Below are 21,264 nucleotides of genomic sequence, written 5' to 3'. Positions count from 1 at the left end.
ACCCGGGTTCGCGACCGCTATGAGAGAAGTGCTTGTACTCGAGTTTGAGCTTTATTTCGTGAAAATATGTTAAATGGTTCATAAGATATAGACTAAAACACATTATAATACACGACAATTAGTAACAATTCAATATGCACATAATGACATATAATATATTGTTAGACGGTTGCCAGCCAACATTTTTACGTGAAATAAGAAAATTAAAACAAAATTGATAAGCTCCGTGGTAATTGGAATCAATTTTTGACAGAAGGTGTGCGTCATGTGATCTCATTGAAAAGGTAAGGGTTATAGTCGTTCATGTAGAATATATGTTTCTAACTTCATTATTTTATGCTCTTTCTGCTAATTTGTGCCTTTCGTACCTATCCTGATGTGTAGAATATGAAAACAACATATTTTGTTCTTACATTGAAAATATATATACAGGGTGCATCAAAATAAACCGTTGCAGAAGACAAGATAACACTTCGATTTCAGAAAGTTTTAAAAGTTTGATATAATTAGGTAGTTTCTCTTTGTGTTACGTAAAAATACACATATGTGATCCTCGGGTGTCATATGCAAGCAACCTAGTGGTGTGTCAGTGTAGGGAAATGCAGTGAAATATGCGTTATTTTGAAAAAAAGAATAAAATAGTACCAAAAATGGTAGAGAATAAGGTACTTTGTTTCAGCCATAGGGACCCGGGTTCGCGACCGCTATGAGAGAAGTGCTTGTACTCGAGTTTGAGCTTTATTTTGTGAAAATATGTTAAATGGTTCTTAATATATAGACTGAAACACATTATAGTACACGACAATTAGTAACAATTCAATATGCACATAATGACATATAATATATTGTTAGACGGTTGCCAGCCAACATTTTTACGTGAAATAAGAAAATTAAAACAAAATTGAATAGCTCCGTGGTAATTGGAATCAATTTTTGACAGAAGGTGTGCGTCATGTGATCTCATTGAAAAGGTAAGGGTTATAGTCGTTCATGTAGAATATATGTTTCTAACTTCATTATTTTATGCTCTTTCTGCTAATTTGTGCCTTTCGTACCTATCCTGATGTGTAGAATATGAAAACAACATATTTTGTTCTTACATTGAAAATATATATACAGGGTGCATCAAAATAAACCGTTGCAGAAGACAAGATAACACTTCGATTTCAGAAAGTTTTAAAAGTTTGATATAATTAGGTAGTTTCTCTTTGTGTTACGTAAAAATACACATATGTGATCCTCGGGTGTCATATGCAAGCAACCTAGTGGTGTGTCAGTGTAGGGAAATGCAGTGAAATATGCGTTATTTTGAAAAAAAGAATAAAATAGTACCAAAAATGGTAGAGAATAAGGTACTTTGTTTCAGCCATAGAGACCCGGGTTCGCGACCGCTATGAGAGAAGTGCTTGTACTCGAGTTTGAGCTTTATTTCGTGAAAATATGTTAAATGGTTCATAAGATATAGACTAAAACACATTATAATACACGACAATTAGTAACAATTCAATATGCACATAATGACATATAATATATTGTTAGACGGTTGCCAGCCAACATTTTTACGTGAAATAAGAAAATTAAAACAAAATTGAATAGCTCCGTGGTAATTGGAATCAATTTTTGACAGAAGGTGTGCGTCATGTGATCTCATTGAAAAGGTAAGGGTTATAGTCGTTCATGTAGAATATATGTTTCTAACTTCATTATTTTATGCTCTTTCTGCTAATTTGTGCCTTTCGTACCTATCCTGATGTGTAGAATATGAAAACAACATATTTTGTTCTTACATTGAAAATATATATACAGGGTGCATCAAAATAAACCGTTGCAGAAGACAAGATAACACTTCGATTTCAGAAAGTTTTAAAAGTTTGATATAATTAGGTAGTTTATCTTTGTGTTACGTAAAAATACACATATGTGATCCTCGGGTGTCATATGCAAGCAACCTAGTGGTGTGTCAGTGTAGGGAAATGCAGTGAAATATGCGTTATTTTGAAAAAAAGAATAAAATAGTACCAAAAATGGTAGAGAATAAGGTACTTTGTTTCAGCCATAGGGACCCGGGTTCGCGACCGCTATGAGAGAAGTGCTTGTACTCGAGTTTGAGCTTTATTTTGTGAAAATATGTTAAATGGTTCTTAAGATATAGACTGAAACACATTATAGTACACGACAATTAGTAACAATTCAATATGCACATAATGACATATAATATATTGTTAGACGGTTGCCAGCCAACATTTTTACGTGAAATAAGAAAATTAAAACAAAATTGAATAGCTCCGTGGTAATTGGAATCAATTTTTGACAGAAGGTGTGCGTCATGTGATCTCATTGAAAAGGTAAGGGTTATAGTCGTTCATGTAGAATATATGTTTCTAACTTCATTATTTTATGCTCTTTCTGCTAATTTGTGCCTTTCGTACCTATCCTGATGTGTAGAATATGAAAACAACATATTTTGTTCTTACATTGAAAATATATATACAGGGTGCATCAAAATAAACCGTTGCAGAAGACAAGATAACACTTCGATTTCAGAAAGTTTTAAAAGTTTGATATAATTAGGTAGTTTCTCTTTGTGTTACGTAAAAATACACATATGTGATCCTCGGGTGTCATATGCAAGCAACCTAGTGGTGTGTCAGTGTAGGGAAATGCAGTGAAATATGCGTTATTTTGAAAAAAAGAATAAAATAGTACCAAAAATGGTAGAGAATAAGGTACTTTGTTTCAGCCATAGGGACCCGGGTTCGCGACCGCTATGAGAGAAGTGCTTGTACTCGAGTTTGAGCTTTATTTTGTGAAAATATGTTAAATGGTTCTTAAGATATAGACTGAAACACATTATAGTACACGACAATTAGTAACAATTCAATATGCACATAATGACATATAATATATTGTTAGACGGTTGGCAGCCAACATTTTTACGTGAAATAAGAAAATTAAAACAAAATTGAATATCTCCGTGGTAATTGGAATCAATTTTTGACAGAAGGTGTGCGTCATGTGATCTCATTGAAAAGGTAAGGGTTATAGTCGTTCATGTAGAATATATGTTTCTAACTTCATTATTTTATGCTCTTTCTGCTAATTTGTGCCTTTCGTACCTATCCTGATGTGTAGAATATGAAAACAACATATTTTGTTCTTACATTGAAAATATATATACAGGGTGCATCAAAATAAACCGTTGCAGAAGACAAGATAACACTTCGATTTCAGAAAGTTTTAAAAGTTTGATATAATTAGGTAGTTTCTCTTTGTGTTACGTAAAAATACACATATGTGATCCTCGGGTGTCATATGCAAGCAACCTAGTGGTGTGTCAGTGTAGGGAAATGCAGTGAAATATGCGTTATTTTGAAAGAAAGAATAAAATAGTACCAAAAATGGTAGAGAATAAGGTACTTTGTTTCAGCCATAGGGACCCGGGTTCGCGACCGCTATGAGAGAAGTGCTTGTACTCGAGTTTGAGCTTTATTTCGTGAAAATATGTTAAATGGTTCATAAGATATAGACTAAAACACATTATAATACACGACAATTAGTAACAATTCAATATGCACATAATGACATATAATATATTGTTAGACGGTTGCCAGCCAACATTTTTACGTGAAATAAGAAAATTAAAACAAAATTGAATAGCTCCGTGGTAATTGGAATCAATTTTTGACAGAAGGTGTGCGTCATGTGATCTCATTGAAAAGGTAAGGGTTATAGTCGTTCATGTAGAATATATGTTTCTAACTTCATTATTTTATGCTCTTTCTGCTAATTTGTGCCTTTCGTACCTATCCTGATGTGTAGAATATGAAAACAACATATTTTGTTCTTACATTGAAAATATATATACAGGGTGCATCAAAATAAACCGTTGCAGAAGACAAGATAACACTTCGATTTCAGAAAGTTTTAAAAGTTTGATATAATTAGGTAGTTTCTCTTTGTGTTACGTAAAAATACACATATGTGATCCTCGGGTGTCATATGCAAGCAACCTAGTGGTGTGTCAGTGTAGGGAAATGCAGTGAAATATGCGTTATTTTGAAAAAAAGAATAAAATAGTACCAAAAATGGTAGAGAATAAGGTACTTTGTTTCAGCCATAGGGACCCGGGTTCGCGACCGCTATGAGAGAAGTGCTTGTACTCGAGTTTGAGCTTTATTTTGTGAAAATATGTTAAATGGTTCTTAAGATATAGACTGAAACACATTATAGTACACGACAATTAGTAACAATTCAATATGCACATAATGACATATAATATATTGTTAGACGGTTGCCAGCCAACATTTTTACGTGAAATAAGAAAATTAAAACAAAATTGAATATCTCCGTGGTAATTGGAATCAATTTTTGACAGAAGGTGTGCGTCATGTGATCTCATTGAAAAGGTAAGGGTTATAGTCGTTCATGTAGAATATATGTTTCTAACTTCATTATTTTATGCTCTTTCTGCTAATTTGTGCCTTTCGTACCTATCCTGATGTGTAGAATATGAAAACAACATATTTTGTTCTTACATTGAAAATATATATACAGGGTGCATCAAAATAAACCGTTGCAGAAGACAAGATAACACTTCGATTTCAGAAAGTTTTAAAAGTTTGATATAATTAGGTAGTTTCTCTTTGTGTTACGTAAAAATACACATATGTGATCCTCGGGTGTCATATGCAAGCAACCTAGTGGTGTGTCAGTGTAGGGAAATGCAGTGAAATATGCGTTATTTTGGAAAAAAGAATGAAATAGTACCAAAAATGGTAGAGAATAAGGTACTTTGTTTCAGCCATAGGGACCCGGGTTCGCGACCGCTATGAGAGAAGTGCTTGTACTCGAGTTTGAGCTTTATTTTGTGAAAATATGTTAAATGGTTCTTAAGATATAGACTAAAACACATTATAATACACGACAATTAGTAACAATTCAATATGCACATAATGACATATAATATATTGTTAGACGGTTGCCAGCCAACATTTTTACGTGAAATAAGAAAATTAAAACAAAATTGAATAGCTCCTTGGTAATTGGAATCAATTTTTGACAGAAGGTGTGCGTCATGTGATCTCATTGAAAAGGTAAGGGTTATAGTCGTTCATGTAGAATATATGTTTCTAACTTCATTATTTTATGCTCTTTCTGCTAATTTGTGCCTTTCGTACCTATCCTGATGTGTAGAATATGAAAACAACATATTTTGTTCTTACATTGAAAATATATATACAGGGTGCATCAAAATAAACCGTTGCAGCAGACAAGATAACACTTCGATTTCAGAAAGTTTTAAAAGTTTGATATAATTAGGTAGTTTCTCTTTGTGTTACGTAAAAATACACATATGTGATCCTCGGGTGTCATATGCAAGCAACCTAGTGGTGTGTCAGTGTAGGGAAATGCAGTGAAATATGCGTTATTTTGAAAAAAAGAATAAAATAGTACCAAAAATGGTAGAGAATAAGGTACTTTGTTTCAGCCATAGAGACCCGGGTTCGCGACCGCTATGAGAGAAGTGCTTGTACTCGAGTTTGAGCTTTATTTCGTGAAAATATGTTAAATGGTTCATAAGATATAGACTAAAACACATTATAATACACCACAATTAGTAACAATTCAATATGCACATAATGACATATAATATATTGTTAGACGGTTGCCAGCCAACATTTTTACGTGAAATAAGAAAATTAAAACAAAATTGAATAGCTCCGTGGTAATTGGAATCAATTTTTGACAGAAGGTGTGCGTCATGTGATCTCATTGAAAAGGTAAGGGTTATAGTCGTTCATGTAGAATATATGTTTCTAACTTCATTATTTTATGCTCTTTCTGCTAATTTGTGCCTTTCGTACCTATCCTGATGTGTAGAATATGAAAACAACATATTTTGTTCTTACATTGAAAATATATATACAGGGTGCATCAAAATAAACCGTTGCAGAAGACAAGATAACACTTCGATTTCAGAAAGTTATAAAAGTTTGATATAATTAGGTAGTTTATCTTTGTGTTACGTAAAAATACACATATGTGATCCTCGGGTGTCATATGCAAGCAACCTAGTGGTGTGTCAGTGTAGGGAAATGCAGTGAAATATGCGTTATTTTGAAAAAAAGAATAAAATAGTACCAAAAATGGTAGAGAATAAGGTACTTTGTTTCAGCCATAGGGACCCGGGTTCGCGACCGCTATGAGAGAAGTGCTTGTACTCGAGTTTGAGCTTTATTTCGTGAAAATATGTTAAATGGTTCTTAAGATATAGACTAAAACACATTATAATACACGACAATTAGTAACAATTCAATATGCATATAATGACATATAATATATTGTTAGACGGTTGCCAGCCAACATTTTTACGTGAAATAAGAAAATTAAAACAAAATTGAATAGCTCCGTGGTAATTGGAATCAATTTTTGACAGAAGGTGTGCGTCATGTGATCTCAATGAAAAGGTAAGGGTTATAGTCGTTCATGTAGAATATATGTTTCTAACTTCATTATTTTATGCTCTTTCTGCTAATTTGTGCCTTTCGTACCTATCCTGATGTGTAGAATATGAAAACAACATATTTTGTTCTTACATTGAAAATATATATACAGGGTGCATCAAAATAAACCGTTGCAGAAGACAAGATAACACTTCGATTTCAGAAAGTTTTAAAAGTTTGATATAATTAGGTAGTTTCTCTTTGTGTTACGTAAAAATACACATATGTGATCCTAGGGTGTCATATGCAAGCAACCTAGTGGTGTGTCAGTGTAGGGAAATGCAGTGAAATATGCGTTATTTTGAAAAAAAGAATAAAATAGTACCAAAAATGGTAGAGAATAAGGTACTTTGTTTCAGCCATAGGGACCCGGGTTCGCGACCGCTATGAGAGAAGTGCTTGTACTCGAGTTTGAGCTTTATTTCGTGAAAATATGTTAAATGGTTCATAAGATATAGACTAAAACACATTATAATACACGACAATTAGTAACAATTCAATATGCACATAATGACATATAATATATTGTTAGACGGTTGCCAGCCAACATTTTTACGTGAAATAAGAAAATTAAAACAAAATTGAATAGCTCCGTGGTAATTGGAATCAATTTTTGACAGAAGGTGTGCGTCATGTGATCTCATTGAAAAGGTAAAGGTTATAGTCGTTCATGTAGAATATATGTTTCTAACTTCATTATTTTATGCTCTTTCTGCTAATTTGTGCCTTTCGTACCTATCCTGATGTGTAGAATATGAAAACAACATATTTTGTTCTTACATTGAAAATATATATACAGGGTGCATCAAAATAAACCGTTGCAGAAGACAAGATAACACTTCGATTTCAGAAAGTTTTAAAAGTTTGATATAATTAGGTAGTTTATCTTTGTGTTACGTAAAAATACACATATGTGATCCTCGGGTGTCATATGCAAGCAACCTAGTGGTGTGTCAGTGTAGGGAAATGCAGTGAAATATGCGTTATTTTGAAAAAAAGAATAAAATAGTACCAAAAATGGTAGAGAATAAGGTACTTTGTTTCAGCCATAGGGACCCGGGTTCGCGACCGCTATGAGAGAAGTGCTTGTACTCGAGTTTGAGCTTTATTTCGTGAAAATATGTTAAATGGTTCATAAGATATATAAAACTGGAAAAAGGGGCCGTTGTCATAGAAACCACTGTTGCCATAACAACGAATCCTGTCAAAACTGATTGAAAAAAAAATCTGCAACAAAAGTGATGCACAGAATAAGTCGTGAGTGGGAACCCTTCACCCCTGGTAGGGATGTTCATGAAGCTATCAGCTTATGCCTAATTATATTGGAATATAATTTCCATTTCTTAATTTCGAAACATACTAGGTTCGATCGAAACGAGAAAACTTTTTATCGGACTTCTAAAGAAAATAAAATCAAATAAATACATGACCGTGTTTATTACATATAGAATTCCCAGTCACGACCCCCCTTTCAGTTTTATTAAAAGAAAAATAGAAGGAGAAGATGAAGAAAGGAAGAGGAAGATAGCAGAGGAAAGAGGTAAAGTAAGAAGGTGCTAAAGAGGAAACTGTTACTGGATATTTTGAGGAATATGGTAAAGGAAAGTGAATAATTATGTAATTGGGATCATTTCCAATAGCTATTGGGTAAATGTCTGGTATTAGGGTGATCAAAGATAGACACATGTTAACCCATACATCCCCGATCTAGATCCATTTGACCCCAACTACCGAATTATCCCAATCTAGCTCGGAGATAGATGAGAAAGTTTAATTTTACCGTTTATTCAATATTTCCAGAAGGTTTAGACTAATATTCAATATTTGAAAAATGAACGACGAAGTTGATGGCATGTTAGAAACGACCACAGGAAAAAAAAAAATCAGAGTATCACATATGTGTCGAAGATTTTGACTTTCACAGTTCTCTCATGATGATCATTCGTTCAGGCTACTTCAGTCCTTTTTACTTCCTTCATAGAGCCAACTTAAGTTAGTATTAACATTCAATGAGTTCAATTGATAACTACCAATAATTATAATAAATTACACATGTATGACAAGATAATGGATGCACTTAATACTAAACCTACATTTCACTCACACACACATTCATACAGGACAATGTATACTTCGGGTTGTATTTAGTTAAATTAAACTAACCTAACTACATTGCTATAGACATTTATTACATTTCAATAGAAGAAGATTTAGTTTGACATAACAAAAAATTTTAATACATGAAAAGAATGTTTCATAAACATGCACAGAAATTCGCTACTTGCAACAAGATCAAATAACACATTTCCCTTTTATATATATATATTAAAAGTTGAATTACATGAAAAAGAATTAAACCAAAGACGAAACAAGAAAAAAGAAGAAAAAAAAACTTCAAGGGTCAAGATATATTTAAAATTCAATGCAATGAATACATATCGTTGCAGGCAAAAGAGAAAAAATAATTGGTTAATCATTAAAAAAAAAAAAACTTTAGTAATATTTTATTGAGTCTTTGTCTCAATAGGAGACATATCGACAGTTTTATGAGTCTTTGTTCTCACGTCGATAATAGCTTCTTTTCCAACTCTCTTTACGCACTGTGGTTTGTGTCCATGAGAGTATTCAATTGTTTTTGTTTTAACTATAGACAACTAATTGCTTCATATCACATATATGTTTATATTTTTCACTTTGTCACTCGACGCACTTGATCTAAAATTTCAAAGTTTGTTAACCTTTTGTCACTCGCGCTGTTGGAAAAAAGCAAACAGGTGAATAAAAACTAATGATTTTTATGAACGGTCGCATTAGAGGAGCCACCCTCACTGCTATTCCTCAAGTGGTTCCTCCCCCTCTTCCTACCAAAAGCTCGCTGACGTGCTGCAGTTGTAGTAGCTTCCAGTACAGGTTGAGAAAATAGTTTCGTCTGTGTTTGCTTTTTTCAAACGCGCGAGTAGTTCCGTGATTATAGTAGCAACCGTATATTTTTATGGAGTTTGAAATTTTCCAACGCGCGATCGTTAATGTGATAATTACTGTTTATGAGTGAAGTTTTGTTTTTCTAAGCAGTCTCGCTTCTTGAGTGCAAGTGAGATACAGAAGTTGCTTCAGGCCCGTATCCACGGGGGGAAGGGTGCCGGGCCCCCCTAAACCTTGGCTGCCCCCATAAAATTTCACGGTCGGCTTGCAAATGAACTATAATATGGTGATGAAGTATAATATGATTAGGTCGGACCCCCTAACTTCTACCGCCCCCCCCCCCTAAATTTTTGGGCTGGCTACGGGCCGGAGTGGCTTGACAATATTAATGCAAACGATATGGATGTGAGTTACATTTACAGTGAAAATAGTGAAGATTGTTTCATTGGGAAAGACAGAAAAACAAAATGGAAGAAGTGACTGGCAGCATCGGCAAAGACAGTGTAAAAACATTGAAAAAGATGCTAGAACCGAAACTTAGTCAAGGCTCTCTCGTTCAGCAACAGCAGAACCATTATTGGCTCAACGCGTGGATGTGCCTATGGTTTGAGTTTTAGTTCGCATTTTTGCCATGGATCAAGACGTTTTGACTGCACTAAAGCAGCAATACGAAATGGTCTAACTAATTTACTCAACAATTGCATGCATTACTTCAAAATAATGTTACTAAATATATTATTGTACCTCAAAATGTCAATGTTGGAAAAAAGCAAACGCGCAAGTAGTTATGTCACTAAATTTGGCGCGAGTGACAAAAGGTTAATATTAAAGAAAAATTATCAAATCCAGTCACAGATATTGGGAACATATTTCCATGTTCCGGTATTCACATTAACTTATTAAACAGATTTCAGTTCGTTGAATTTAAGGTCAATAATTTTTTCCTAGTATAGATCTTGTAGTCAAAAGATTCTAAATATTGAATAGTTTGGTTTCCGATCGCAGGGGAAGGATTTGTTTCATGTTTACTGATGGAAAAAGTCGTTGGAGGGGCGCACTGTTTCGTAGGTTGCTAATTTCACTCGCAAAGTAAATTTGGGTAAGGATTAGGGTTATTCTTATTTATCTTACGACCCGCTACTTGTTTTATTCACATGCAGTATTTAACATTATATTCCACTTTAATAGTTACAGAAATTAATAACAACTCAACAAAAAGTAATTTATGACAATTTACGCGGTAATACTATATATCACAAATAGTTGGTTAATACCGGGTGTCAAAAATCTATGGCAACCTAACAAGACCAGGGTAAATATCGAGCCCATTACATACATACTCGCATATATATATATGTATTCATATTAATCAATACAATAAATTTCACTTTAATATCTATCTTAATATTTCGTCGACGTTTAAATTCTACATAACCGTTCATATTCGACAAGTATTCATATTTTATAAATATTTATATTTATTTGGCTCAAAGACAAAACAAAAACCCTGACTATCAAAATTCACCTTTTTTCCTTCATAAGGTTGCAACATTGTATTTCATATGAATAAACCCGATAATCAATAATCATTTTCAATTTACTAAAGATCCGCGTATATATACAAAAAAAAAATAGCTGGTGTTATTTAATGAGTTGATATAAGAGGTGGAAAATGCAACAAATAGAGCAGGCACGTAACTCTTAAAACTATGTAAGTACATATATATATGTATATAAAAAAAAATCAATGTTATTCGAAACTAGTGGGCCCAAACTATTAATACATACACACTATATGACCAATCAATAGAAATAAAAACCAGAAATCAGTAATCAATTGATATAAGTTGTATGATCAATGAATAACGAAGGTTTCTAGGAATCTGAAAGCATAGTGTACCTTCCCGTCAATTTCTCCCGTGGTGGATTGAATATCGCGAAAATGGTCCTGAGTTGTGCTGCAATACCTCCACGAATTGCATCCTTCGATGTCTCAGTTAGTACATACGATCGAAATAAGTGAAATGAATATTGTATGTTTTATGAGTTTCAGAAACCGGGGGGGGGGGGCAAGGTTGAAAAATTTGAAAAAAAAAATCTCTAAGTAATGAAGACAGAGAGAGAGATAGAAAAGAAAGAAGACGAAGAATAGGGGCGCCAAAGACTTAAGTGAGAAATAACTAACGCTACAAAGACAGAAGTCGAATTTCACTCTCAACAAATCCTTAGCCAAAATATTATTAAAATGCCAAAAGGGTGGTCTACTCAAATACGTAGACTCAAGGAGCGCCCTGCTGCCAAGGAGCAAGTCTGTGTCTTGTAAATAATAACTTCACAAGTTATTGCTTGTGAAATTATTATCTAGTAACCGTATCCGGCCCAAACCAACAGGGTCCCGAAAATCGTCCGGAAGGTTGGAGTAGGCGTTAATTTAGGATTTCAAAGGAAAAAAAAATCATCCGACCACTTGGAAACTAGAAGATTCCAGAATAGTAATGAAATTAGAGTAATAGCTAAGATATCCCTAATTAGTGATTTGCCAAAATTAAAAAAAAATTAAATAAACTGAATTTTGGATCGGTGATTTCAATAACCAAAACATCACCGATAGCTACCCTGCGCAGACACGCCACAGTCTGGGATGTCGTTAATTTCCCTCATCTAATTAAACTAAGAAAAGAAACGAAAATACTTAAGGGGACTAGGGGTCGACATCCGGGTACGCTATATTTAGTAGCAGTTAATTTAATCGGATAGTCCGAACTGAGTTATATGAACACTGCACAATAAATAAATAAGGTAAGCAACAAAAAAAAAAATCTCGGAGAGGCTATGAATGCTAAAGGTACAAATGACCGAAACCTGTACTTTTCGATGATCACAGGATATAGCAGTTGGTTTTCTTAATTATCATTTCTGTCATCCTTTAGAAGTAATTCCCACATGATACTACTCTATCTATTGAAAGGCTTAAGATCTGGGGCTGTTATTATGAGGTACATAAATGCAAAGTAACACACAATTCCCAACTATAATTTACATTCAAGTAGCAAACTCGGTTGGATGAATGCACTGGTGTGGAAGTCAAAACGCGAGAGATTTTTTTTTTTTCGTAAACATATTCATATTTTCACTATATAAAATTCACTAGGCCTATCCATTTAAATATAGGGGTCGTCATCTCGTTCATATTATATATCATATTATTAACATATCATTACATTCATTCATTATCTACTAATTTTCGCACGAAGTAATATTTTATAAACACCCTATTTCGTACATTTTACACGCAGGCCATACACATATCTACATTACGCAGTAATAAATATATATATATATATATAACTATCACAATCTATCACGCTCAAACCACCACACGATCACATTCATCGAACCACGTACTCTTTATTTCGAAGCACCCAAATTGTATTTACCTTGCAGGTTTAGAAAAAATCATACATGTATTTACGGAAAGTTAAATTGTCAATGATTAATCTATTTCTGATTTGTTGATAAAACTGAAGCAACAATGGAATTTTCTACAGCCACGGGAAAAAAAGAATTTAATACTACATTTTTAAACAAACAGTAACAGCATATGGGCTTTACTTCTATTAAGAAAATAGGTGTTCTTTATTTCAGCGGATTATTCATTAACTACTGGACCTAGCAAGCTGAAATTTTCAGTACAGTAAGATCTCATGCTATTTTATACGAAGGTATACTCATCCGAACCGAAAACCATGTCCACGGGAAGTAATTTGAGAATAACTGTCCAAAATCAAACAATCTAAATCACTAAGTCATGCGATGTCGTACTGTCAACGAACAATTGACTACCGAAAACTGACGCTATGGCGCTGTAGTGGAGGCATAATTTACCGTGTACTGAAATGTATACTTGTACTCATTAATCAGAAATTTAATATTTACTCTGGTTTATTTATGTTAGAAAAATGGTACTAAATTAAAGCATATTTATACACTGTCCAAATCGAAAATTCACACACTCACACAAAACTACTAACTACATACACCACTGTTAGTACTATACATAAAGACAACTAACTAAACTAAACATGCACCATTTAGTTACATGCATGTTGACGAAAATAACCTAACACATTAAATTTAAAATACATTACTCCCTCGTCGATATATACATAGTCGGCTCTATTTAATTTAAAGGGGGTCAAAAATGAGAAAGGTAAACACTAGGTCTAATTGACCTGACCAATTGTTTACATAATGATTGCCAAAAATTGATGCCCTGGGGGAACCTTAACGAGGTTTATGGAGGGACCCTTCCCCTGAAAGGGGAAAAGGCCCTAAAACGAACAATAACTAACCCATTCCCCCGCTAGAACTGGTTCAATTTGGAAAAGGGGATAGGAGCCCTTTTAAGCTAACTTAAGCTGCCATTATTATTATTCACTTTACAACCATCAAACCTACGTACATGCGATTACTGAATAAATAATAGAAAGTCACATTTACTTAATACACGAACAACATGCACCAAACAGGTCGTAATTTCCCTAATCCCTACTTGAGTTTGAAATAAAAAAAAATAAAGTCACTCTTTCACTGTTGTCTATTCTCGATAGGCAGCAAACATGGCTTCCTAGTAAACAGAACTGGAATTTGTTATTTCACTGAATTGCAGCTTCTTTACCAAAATTTTTCGGGCTCCTATTTCGTTGTAAATCTTTAACTATTGAATTACATTATATGTTACCTTAGTTGTCCTTGGAAATTGGAATTCTTCCCGAAAAATATGTAGCACAAAATTTACAAGCTGCTCCTTGCGAGATGTCTTCGGTTGTTCTGATAACATTGCGCCAAAAAAGCCAGAGATAGGAGAATTCCTCCAATCAGAACGAAAACTTTAGCCGCGGAAATTACAAAGCAAATAGAAATTTGGCAAATCCAGATATGACCGGATCTGAAAGTGACTATGGACTAGTGAGAGGGGGTGAGGGAAAGATTAGGTACCTGGCCAAAATCTACATTGGTCTGAAATTAAGGAAATTTATATCCAATAACGGAACTATGTTTCGGTATGACGTCAGAATGGTAAACCTTGTAACTATTCAAGTTATATATCCGTAAATGGGATTTACACTTAATCAAAATATAAATAAATATATTATACAGTGGGAATATGGTTACTAATGAAACCTTTGGGTTCATTATATTTAATTCGAAGTAAAGAGAGTAAATAAATTGTGTAACTAAACCGAAATTGAATTAAAAAAAAATTACTAGGTACAGGGTGCGTAAAAGAAAAAATTGCCATTCTTTCAACTGTAATGGTACATTACAGTTTTCCCCAGCCCATTAACAAAATTTTGTTAGAATAACAAAATTTTGCTAATTGGGAATACTAACTAATGATGCTTGTTAAGTTAACACACTCATTCATCCCATTCAAACGTTACCAGTCACTCTAGGACAGTGTATTATATCTACTTGGGGTATTGCGCAAGTAATTCACTACGTTTATCTTCTGTACAATTGAAAATCTTTAAATTTCGAAAATTGTGAGTTCCGATACTTTCACCTTTTTTTTTTTCAGTAGTGTTCATATAGCAATAGAACGGACAGAAGTTATAACTGAGAAATCGACAGATACAATTCGTAAGGCTTTACCCGTCGACTAGCATATCCGATGACATTAGGATCTTCTTGACCTGCGGGATATTGTGCAAGATAGCCAGCCAGATTTTCCATACACGCATCACTGTGTATGTGAAATGGCAAGGAGAAATCTGGCTGACTTAGAGCAGGCGGATTGCTAATAAGCTCTTTTAACTTATGGAAAGTTTCCAATGTTTCATCGTTCCATGTGAATTTTTGATCCTTTTTTAGTAGTTGATATAATTTAGCGGTAAGTCCAGAAAAGTTTGGTACGAACTTTCTCCTCCACCCTATGAGGCCTAGGAACTTTTGTAATGCCTTCTTTGATTTCGGAACCGGAAAACAACGAATGGGTTCGTTTAATTTAGGGTCGACCCTTATCGTTTTGCCACTAATGATATGACCTAAAAATTTTATCTCCCGTGCGAAGAACTTACATTTTTGAAAATTTAAGGAAAAATTTGCCTTCTTGAAAATTTCAAAGGTTCTTTCTAAATGAGATAAGTGTTCTTCTTCCGTGACCGATTTTACCATAACATCATCAAGGTATAAAACTACAAAAGAACGAGTTGAGTCGTTGAAAAAATTAGTCATAACGGATTGAAAAACAGCAGGACTGCTCTTCAATCCCTGTGGCAAAACGGTAAGACAATATTGCCTTCCTTTATACACAAAGCTAGTACATTGATATGATTCTTTGTGTAAACTGATCCCATAATAGGCACTAGACGCATCAAAAGATGAGAACCAAGTGGCTTGTGAAACACGATGTAATAAATCGTCTATTGGTTCAACCTGTGCTTGTGGAGAAATAATTTTTGAGTTGGTAGCCCTGAGGTCCAAAACGGGACGTACGCCCCCAGAGGCCTTTCTGACAACATGAATAGGATTTCTGTATGGGGACATCTGTTCTATAGCAATTCCTAACCGTAACCATTTATTTAATTCGGCCTCAAACTCGGGTTGCATTGCTTGTGGGACAGAATAGCAAGGTCCTACAACTGGTTCGTTATCTTTTAGTTGAATTTTGTATGGAGGCGCATTAACACGACGTGGGTACTCGGAGAAGAGAGATCTGTACTGTAATAATAGTTTACGGAGACCTGATCTAATTGGTGGTGGTAAGTCATCCCGAGTAGTAATGTAAGTGTCGATGTCTTGTGGAGAGACATTGCATTCAGCATTCAGGAATGGATCCAGCTGATCGTCCCTGTTAACCTCTCCCCCATTGAGAGGTGTCGCTACACAGGCAGCTTGACAGATAAATCTGGGGTCAAGCATGGGCTGATCCATCACTGGCCGCCCTGACTCACCGATTGCAATCTCTCTTTCCGGTATTCCCACTAACATTACATTTGGTTTATCAGTTGAAACAGTAACTGCATTCCCGAGACTATCTTTCATACGAATTTCTTTCTTTTCACGGTCGATGATACAATGGAACTTATCTAAGAATGGGCAACCCAAGATTAAATCCGTTCGCAAGTACTTAATAACAAAAATAGCTATTTCAAAAATATGGTCTTGAATATTAAGATTGAAATTTTGAACCCCTTGAACTGAAAAACTTTCCTTCCCAGCAAATGCACCCAGTGTAAGACCCGTGTACGGCCTTAATTTTGCAGAAGGGAAGCGCTGTTTCAATCTTCTCCACACCTCCCAGTCCATTAGGCAGAGCTCCGAACCACTATCAATGGTAGCAACAAGTTCAACGCCACCGATACTTCCTTTTAGGCTGGGAGATGCCGAGAAATAACGTTCTTCCCCCACCGCAAATGGCTCTTCATCGATTACGAATTTTATTATAAATTCTAAGGAATTAGGTGAGGGGTATTCTTGTATCTGAAACTCGGATTTACTATTATTAGAATATTGCATTTTGTGGTTAATGGGGTGTATGTACCCGCAGTTATCCTCCCCCATTTCATCAGGTAACTGCGGCGTTAGTTTGTCGACTTTACCGCCGTTTCGCGACTATCACTCCCATTTAATATTGTTCTAGGCTCACCGTTACCACGCACTTGCGAAGGGACTGAATTCTGGGGTCGATTTACATTATTGTTACTATTATTCTGACTATTACCGTTCTCCCTTCTTCCGTACGCCCTGTTAAAATTCCTCCTGGTGTTATCGCCCCTACCCGGGTTCGATTCCATGTTGGTACGGTCATAGGGACGATAACTCCGGCGATTGTTGAACATGGGCCGATTCCTAAATAGTCGCCGGCCATTATTGTTGTTTTCTGAGCCATACCCACTAGGATAACGAGATCCAGCTTGGGTATAACTCAGGAAATCTGTCTGGCAACTTGCCGTTACCTTCGTCTTCGTCGGTTTTAGAATCTTTGCCTGTCGGGCGAAGTATCGTTTTGGTGGACCACCAACTTCCTTGCCGCACAAGGCAGCTAAACGTGAGGTGACTTCTCGCACCGTTTGGCACAAGTGGGACGCTATGGCCCGGGACTCATCGGGTGGAAGAGCGTTAACTATAATATCTACAAGTTCAGCCTGAGAGGGATGTTCAGCTATCTGATAATATAGTTCGATAATTTTCCAAGCATAGTCCAAGAGGGACCCATACTTGGAGCGATCATACCGGAGTGATTGTAAGTTTCTCTTTTGGAGCCGTTCGATGTGCTCATTACAATATTCTTCTTTGAAAAGAATCAAAAAATCACTAAACGTCCGGATTTGGTATTTAACCGAAGCAAACCATGCGCCCGAAGCGGCGATCAAACATTTTTCAACTATCTGTAGGCGTTCCCCATCAGTAAGTTTATACATGTCTAAATATTGCTGCAGTCTCCGCAGGAAAACTCGAGGTAACCCGTTAGTAATGTTCCCATCGAAAGTGGGAAAACGTTCAATATCCCGGAGGGAAACTTTAGAGCTCATACTATGCGGGGCAGGAAAAGAATCCAGTGGAATCAACGGGTTATCCTGAGCAGTTGGGGTTGTCACCGGATTTGCCACCGACGGAGTGGTCACTGAACTGAACGCTCCCATATGACCAAGAGAGGTTTTGTAATTTGTGTTGACCATGTAAGGTTCAAACTTAGGACCCACCACGGTAGTAACCGACGGTCCGGCACATCTCCTTTCCCCTCCTGGCAGCACGCTGTACGATTGTACCATTCCAAAGGTAGAGTGAGCATTTACGCTAGTGACTGTTGTAGTCACAACACTCGACTGCATCGGTACATCAAAATTACTCAACCATGATTTCGAGGTTGGCTGATGCGGGGGGCAATACATTGCTGTGTCCCGTGCATCGGGCAACACTTGACTCTTACCCGGGAGGACGTTACTTGTTTCTGGGAGAATTTTCCCTGGAGAATCGCCATCAGGAAAAGGATAGGAGATATCAGACTTGGCGATTTGCAATTTAGTAATATTCCCCTTAATACTGTCTACTTCGGTTTGAATTCGACTAATTTTTTGGTCAACCGACTCTAGTTTAGTTTCTATTGATAGGTCGGATATTACAACATTCAATCTACTTATTTCAGCCTGCTGCTGTTCAACTTTTTGTTCGATGTCACCAAATCTTTTGTTTGTACTCTCAAACCTTATATCTATTTCGTTGAATTTCTCATTTATTTCGTCTCTGAGCTGCTCGGTGGACTGTTGGGCCCGGTATCTAACCTGCTCCAGTTCAGTAGATGTTTGCTCTTTCAATTTGCTCATCGAAGAAGCAAAGTCTAAACAGATCTGGTCAATTTTATTGTTTAATACCTCGAATCGAGCGTCGGTCTCTCGTTTCGAGGTATCAAACTTCTCATTTATTTCACGTCTCATTTCTGTATTATTTTGTTCCATGTTAGTGAATCTTTTGTTCATATTAGAAAATTTTTCATGCATCATTTCCATCATCTGGCGAATTAATGCAGACGTGTCAGACCCTCCAGATGACATTCCTTCCTTCGGGTTTGCCGTCTGATCCCGAGAATCACTTTGATTTTCACTCTTTTCCTCATCGTCGAGGTCAGATATCTCCGCTGGAGATATTTGGCCTCGGTCCTTTTCACACTCCTCACAATATTTCATTATTTCGCCGGTTTGAACTTTTTCTGCATTTTCAGCAGTATCGTCCAAATTGGAGCAAGCAAAGTGGATCCATTTTAGTCCACAACCGGTACATCTTATAAGTCTCCGCGGGGCGCGAGATCTTTTCTCTTTTTCGTTTAATGTGCATTGAGTGCACGTGACATCACACTCGTCCTGTGACACAACAACCTTTTTTGTTGCCATAGTTTTGAGACACTTTACACTTTACAAAAGACAAGATATATATCAGAAATACACATATACTATAAAATACTTATTCGCTATCCAGACAAGTATTATTCATAAATTAAAGGACTCCCATTCTCTTTCCTTCCTTGAAACCCTTCTAGCGTTTAGTTCTATTTTAGAAAAATTTTGACACTCCTTCTCTTTTTCCCCCTTAGAAAAGGAAACAAAAATGACAAAGTAGCCAACGACTCTACTTGTTTCACTTGACTATAAAATTTCTCGTATTAATTTCAATGTTGTAATCAATTCAACATGCCTTCAACCTCACTCTTTGACATTCTTAAAAAAATTTCAAATCTATCGGTCGCCATTTAAACGGAGATCCGTTGCCATGGGAACAAGCGTTGCCATGACAAACATTCTTGTCGCGGTTCACCAATTCAAACTGATTGGCATGATAACTGGTATTATTCAATAAGCATTTTCAGATCCGTTACCACAGTAAACATGGTTACCATGGCAACAATCTTGTCACGTGTCGCCATTCTAAAACTGGAAAAAGGGGCCGTTGTCATAGAAACCACTGTTGCCATAACAACGAATCCTGTCAAAACTGATTGAAAAAAAAATCTGCAACAAAAGTGATGCACAGAATAAGTCGTGAGTGGGAACCCTTCACCCCTGGTAGGGATGTTCATGAAGCTATCAGCTTATGCCTAATTATATTGGAATATAATTTCCATTTCTTAATTTCGAAACATACTAGGTTCGATCGAAACGAGAAAACTTTTTATCGGACTTCTAAAGAAAATAAAATCAAATAAATACATGACCGTGTTTATTACATATAGAATTCCCAGTCACGACCCCCCTTTCAGTTTTATTAAAAGAAAAATAGAAGGAGAAGATGAAGAAAGGAAGAGGAAGATAGCAGAGGAAAGAGGTAAAGTAAGAAGGTGCTAAAGAGGAAACTGTTACTGGATATTTTGAGGAATATGGTAAAGGAAAGTGAATAATTATGTAATTGGGATCATTTCCAATAGCTATTGGGTAAATGTCTGGTATTAGGGTGATCAAAGATAGACACATGTTAACCCATACATCCCCGATCTAGATCCATTTGACCCCAACTACCGAATTATCCCAATCTAGCTCGGAGATAGATGAGAAAGTTTAATTTTACCGTTTATTCAATATTTCCAGAAGGTTTAGACTAATATTCAATATTTGAAAAATGAACGACGAAGTTGATGGCATGTTAGAAACGACCACAGGAAAAAAAAAATCAGAGTATCACATATGTGTCGAAGATTTTGACTTTCACAGTTCTCTCATGATGATCATTCGTTCAGGCTACTTCAGTCCTTTTTACTTCCTTCATAGAGCCAACTTAAGTTAGTATTAACATTCAATGAGTTCAATTGATAACTACCAATAATTATAATAAATTACACATGTATGACAAGATAATGGATGCACTTAATACTAAACCTACATTTCACTCACACACACATTCATACAGGACAATGTATACTTCGGGTTGTATTTAGTTAAATTAAACTAACCTAACTACATTGCTATAGACATTTATTACATTTCAATAGAAGAAGATTTAGTTTGACATAACAAAAAATTTTAATACATGAAAAGAATGTTTCATAAACATGCACAGAAATTCGCTACTTGCAACAAGATCAAATAACACATTTCCCTTTTATATATATATATTAAAAGTTGAATTACATGAAAAAGAATTAAACCAAAGACGAAACAAGAAAAAAGAAGAAAAAAAAACTTCAAGGGTCAAGATATATTTAAAATTCAATGCAATGAATACATATCGTTGCAGGCAAAAGAGAAAAAATAATTGGTTAATCATTAAAAAAAAAAAACTTTAGTAATATTTTATTGAGTCTTTGTCTCAATAGGAGACATATCGACAGTTTTATGAGTCTTTGTTC

The sequence above is a fragment of the Thermobia domestica genome, chromosome 9, assembly GCF_964235325.1.
Source record: "Thermobia domestica chromosome 9, izTheDome1.hap1.1, whole genome shotgun sequence".
In the NCBI taxonomy this organism is placed as follows: domain Eukaryota; kingdom Metazoa; phylum Arthropoda; class Insecta; order Zygentoma; family Lepismatidae; genus Thermobia; species Thermobia domestica.
This window is presented reverse-complemented; position numbering follows the sequence as displayed.